General features: G+C 40.4%; 1 long non-coding RNA gene across 2 annotated transcripts; it reads right to left on the bottom strand.

Moving 5' to 3' along the window:
- Nucleotides 1-1033: 1033 nt before the first annotated feature.
- On the bottom strand, nt 1034-5434 carry LOC146468171 (uncharacterized). 2 transcript variants are annotated; one of them, XR_014867570.1, is made up of 4 exons: nt 5149-5434; nt 4400-4683; nt 2480-2956; nt 1034-1380 (listed from the first exon to the last, which is right to left on the bottom strand). It is a non-coding gene; the product is annotated as an uncharacterized LOC146468171 (long non-coding RNA). The 2 variants fall into 2 exon arrangements; XR_014867569.1 differs by lacking the exon at nt 5149-5434 and having other exon boundaries at nt 4400-4894.

Below are 5434 nucleotides of genomic sequence, written 5' to 3' on the forward strand. Positions count from 1 at the left end.
AACGGAAGACAAATGTTCTTTAAAAAACTTCCAATCGAATCGGTATGTCCGAAAACATTCCCTGAGACACGTTTTAGGTCTCCCAAGGTACCAGGGACAAAGAAATAGACCAGAAAAGATGAATTCAGGGTAAGAGTCAAAGACAAAATTCTTTGTTAGGGCGTTATTTCCACTTTAAAAAGGCTTCGCAAGGGATATTGATCTCTATTAGCCCATGCACACACTTGCTCCTGTCTTCAAAAAACACATGGACCGTCCACCGAAGAAAGAATAGCAGGCATCGTTTACAGGGTTAAATAAAAAGACTGCGATTTTCCCTACATTGGAGAGAGCAAACGGTGCTGGGATTTGAGAGGAATAGAACACGATCTCGTGCATGCCGCGAGTAAAGAGGCGGCAATTCGACAACATTCCGGTAAAAAACACCCACGACATCTGCCTACGCTATCGCGAAATTCTTGAATGGAATGAAACTAATTTCAAGCGCAGAAATTTTCTTGAGTCTTTACACTCTAACATTGAGAAAAACTCTGTGACCGAAAGAATGGAGTTTCCAAGGGCATGTGTGCCGCTGTTAAGATCTCTTGGGATCCGAAATATGAAGCAGTGACCCCGAAGAAGAACCTTAGATACGGTTCGAAAATTTGGGAAACTTGTTTAGTTTTTTAGATGAGTTTTAAGCCCTTTTTACCAACTTTAATTCTAATATAATAGACAATGGATTTTCCCCTAATTTTAATCCTAATACTATACACCATGGATTTTCGTCTAATTTTCATCGTAATACCATGAGTATGGATCTCGGCCCAAATTTCATCCTTGTACTATACACTATGGAGTTTGGTCTAATTTTCACTCCAATACTATCGATCGACTATGGATTTTGGCCTAATTTCCATCTAAGTACTACACACTATGGATTTTGGTCGAATTTTCATCCTAATATCATGGATTTTGGCCTAATTTTCACTCTAATGCTATAGACTATGGAATTTGGCTAAATTTTAATCCTAATACTATACACAATGGATTTTGGCTTAATATTCACCCCCAATAGTATACACTATGGATTATGGTCTAACTGTCATCCCAATACTATACACAATGGATTTTGGCCAAATTTCATCGTAAAAGTATAGAGTATGGGTTTTGGTCGAATTTTTATCCTAATAGCATAGACTATAATGAAGAACTAGCTGAAAAAAAACTAGCAAATAGGTGTCGAAACATTTCTGTTCCGTGACTTCTCTTCTTATAATAGCAATTATTTCAAGGTCAGATGATTCTTTTGACTTCCGATTCCGATTCCGATTCCGCTTTCGTCGCTTCTGACGCTAGTGTAAACGCGCACAGTAAAGAAAAACTGGGGGTCGGCCATTCCTGAAAAATGAAATGTAGTTACTTACTCTAGGAACATGCAGCAATTCAAGGACGAAGGTGTTCTGTATTTCAGTTCTGGAAGCTGTCAGTGATGGAATAAATTTTAAGCAAGTACAGTTTGATGTTTTAGCTGGTCCTTCAAGGAAGGAAGGAAGGAAGGGAAAAGAAATAAGCAAAATGCTAGGAGATCTTCTATCTCCTATATCTCAAGGAAAAGACAACAACCCCAGCAACAAAGTGACAACGAAAATTGTGCAAGAAGCACTCGCAATCCGACGGTTAGCAAAACAGCTATCAATGGCATGGCGGGTGCAAGTATAGCAAGCACTAAGATTAAAGGGACAGTATCACGCTATTTTTAGTAAGACATCGAAAATCGGAAAGACGCTATTCGGTTGATAGCAGCCAAGATATAATGACAAAATTCCATTAAAAGACTATCAGAATGCAAAGAAACTATCCAAGGATATTTCCGCCAGCAGATGACCAAGATAGAGTTGAAAACGTCCGCGAGACGTTTTCAAATTTCGCTGTTGTAACGCACTAAAAATCGCCGGTTGGTTGTACTATATTTTGGTTCAACCATTCGTCTTAGAATCACTGTAAATATTTCCTTAAATTAGCGATTGAGAAATTAATTATTACAGTGTTCAAAGTTTAAACTTAGTGAATTTTGGCCAAAAATCATGATATCTCCCATCGATCTTCCATGATACTGCCCCTTTAAGTATACTTCTATAGAAAACGTCAGAACCAATTCAAAAACTTATTAATAATTCATAAGCCAATTGACCTATCAAATGGTCGATAAAACATCACGTGCAGTGGTTTTATATCCGATACCTCATCCTCATTACTATCCGGTGTTTAATGATTTTACTCGTATGCTAATTTCCAACGTTCACAAAAGCATCATTGTTATGAACTCTCTTGACACACGCTTTTCCAGCAATGTTTTTTAGCCGTTCAAAAAGCTCGCAGCACGTGTTTTATCGGGTCTAAAACCATTTGGCTGCGCCTCGTGGTTTTAAATCCCGATGAAAACTGCTGCTCGTGTTTTAAACATTACATAAAACATGAAATGTGATATCGCGTGTACCTTTTGGAATACATATTGTTTGTTGTGAATGCCTGTCATTGGTTGTGTCGTGTGGTGGTAGCTTCTGAGTCCTCTTCAAACAAGTAAACAAAGACTGCTCTGTTTATACAGCGCTTTTTAATTAAGTGGCAAAAGTAGCTGTCGTCTGCTTTGGTGAACTTGATCAACACAACTGACGCTGTCTTCCTATTTCTGATTCGTGGAAAGACCGAACTGGGAGAATTTCTAGCGAAACGCCGATACTTCAAAAGCCAATTTGCATTTTCATGAAGCATGCGTGTTAAATGTACAATTTATGTTTGCATTCTTTCTAGTCACGCTGAATGAGATTGTAGACCATCACAAACATTTAACCCACTGCAGGGACCAACATTTGTAGGATTGAAAGCAGCGAAATTGGGAACAAGCAGAAGTAAATCACCAGGTGGTCAGTTACCGCGATGTCTTGCTGTCCGGGAACACCACCTGATTCCCACCCTGAAACATCCAAGAAGTAAGAAAAATATGAGTTATCTTTCAGGTTTATCCAATCTTAACTCTCAGAGAGGGCGTATTAATTGCGACCGCCAGGGCCGGATAACTTAAAGGGAAAGTATCCAAAACGTTTCTTTTATCAACAGAAACCTACCAATATTGTTCAAATTTGTTCAGGTAGATTGCCACCCCATGGCCAGTGTACTAAGGCTGGTTCACACGAGCGACGCAAGCGCAAGCGCAAGAGACGTTCACACGTCGAACGCAAACGCAAGCAGAATGAGATACGCACGCGCATTTCAGTACCTTAAGATGGCGGCAATCTTGTTCCCAGAGTCCGCGTTACCCTAGAACAGCAGTCGGTAAGCGAGGACTCTGGGAACGAGATAAAAGATTGCGGACGAAGGCGATGTTTTAGGATTGGTTTTCTTTCTCGTTCTCGGCCGTCATCTGTTAAGGCGAAGGCGCCAAATGCAAAGGCATACCGTTTTCTAGCCCCACTTCTCTTGCTACATCACTCCATGCAAGTTGCTTCTTGTCTTTTTCTTTGAATCCGCTGCAACTTTTTTCTTAAAGCACAGGATATTTTCTGACACTCTCTGCTAGTTTTTCATCGCATGAGAGGTTTGAACTTAAACCGCCGAGGCATGGAACGAATGTTGTTCATCTTGCGTTTGCGTTGCCCCGGTTCACACGTGTGAAATGCAAACGCAAGCGCAAATGCAAGCGCAAGGAAATGAAAAATTTTCCATTCCTTGCGTTGGCGCTTGCGTTTGCGTTGTGGTAGTTCACACGTATGTTTGCTTGCGCTTGCGTTTGCTTGCGTTTGCGTTGCTCGTGTGAACCAGCCTTAAGACTATCGTTGAGTGTCGCTGGCCACGGATGGACTGGGTTAGAATGGACTGTTACTTGAAAAAAGTTAGGCAAACTGTTTACAAGTTCTCGCGTGTTCGTTTCCAAATGCACTAGAGCAGGTCATGAGTTGTTCCTTTCAAGAATTCAGTTGATTTCTTTTTCTTCATATTCTAGAATTATTTTGCAACAAACCGAAGGTGTTGTCCCATGCACCATTCACGACAAAAGGTCAAAATCGCCGTGATACTTCTCCTTAAATCCTGTTTCTAAATTGTGTCCAAATTAATTCAAATGAAACAAAACCCCCTTTTTAAACATTGAAAAAAATCACTTTGTAAAACAAGCAGTTCTAAGAAAGCCATTTTAAAGTTTTATCAGCATGCCATGTTATGTTGTCGGGACTACTAATGAATATTCCAGCCATTGGCCAGAGCGAAACTTGAACCCACGCTTTACAGATCTTAAATCCGGTACCCTGAAAGCCTTAGCCATGCCGCCTCTACAAAGATAGATTCAAAATTTAGAACCATATAAACTGTTTGACACTTTATAGAGAAAGCAACACAAAATAAATACGCTTGAATAGCTAACTTTGACGCCTAAAAGACCAGCGAGCCGTGATCTCTTCCTTAGTGAGTCACTGTTTTCGTCCTCTCAGGTGGATCCTGTGGTCAGCTGATATGGCTACGTTTGTTGTCTATTTTCTCCCAACCAGTCTACTGTGTGTGGTTAAAATACTTCTTGGAAATCCTCCGGATATGCGTATATTGGCAGGCAGCCATCCCTTCAACATCATGACACAGGAACGGTAGAATTATTGGAGCTGTTTTGGATGAGGATGCACAGTGACACCAGTCGACTTAGTTCACAACTTCCTGTTACAATTGCACGTCAAAATATAAACAGTTTAGTATCTGTAACAGTGTAAAGAACACAAACCGACCGAAACATGTCACAGCTATATTCCAACACTGATACGAGACTTCTGGACGCTGGTAACAGTCATGGGTGATAGAGACCTAGGACCCGTTTCTCGAAAGTCCCCGTAACTTACCGGGCCCGATAAGTATATTTTTAAATGTTTTTTCGCCGATTACAAAGTGATTACAGACATGGTACTTGGCCAATGTTTTCATAGAATTATAAGATTTTAAAAATTAGTATTCAAAGCTAACGTAACAAAAATTGACTTCTGTTAAGAAACATTTATCACCAGACACTTCGGGCCCGGTAAGTTGCTGGGACTTTCGAGAAACGGGCCCCTGGAGGGCCACAGGTTCACGTTAGCTTCAAGCTGTTAAGTGCTAACCTCGTCAAATAAAGACGTTACCTTACCGTACTTGAGCATCATGCATGAGAAGGGAACTTCAGTGAAACCCTGCAGAATCAGTCTGGACGTGAATTTTCTATATTGTTTGGATCAGCATGCGACAGCACTATGCACCTAGAACTGACCTTTTAAAATTGTGACTCAAAATATGAATTGAAAATTAGCTTGATGTTACTGAAATATAACTGATAGCCTGATCGAGGCCTTGTAAAGTCGCCTGCAACAAAAAAAATCTATCCCAACCGAACACATTTCCTGCTGGTATTAGCCATTTTATTACGTCGAGTTTCAAGTTT

Source organism: Pavona decussata, unplaced genomic scaffold, assembly GCF_977016875.1.
Source record: "Pavona decussata unplaced genomic scaffold, jaPavDecu1.1 SCAFFOLD_133, whole genome shotgun sequence".
Lineage (NCBI taxonomy): Eukaryota > Metazoa > Cnidaria > Anthozoa > Scleractinia > Agariciidae > Pavona > Pavona decussata.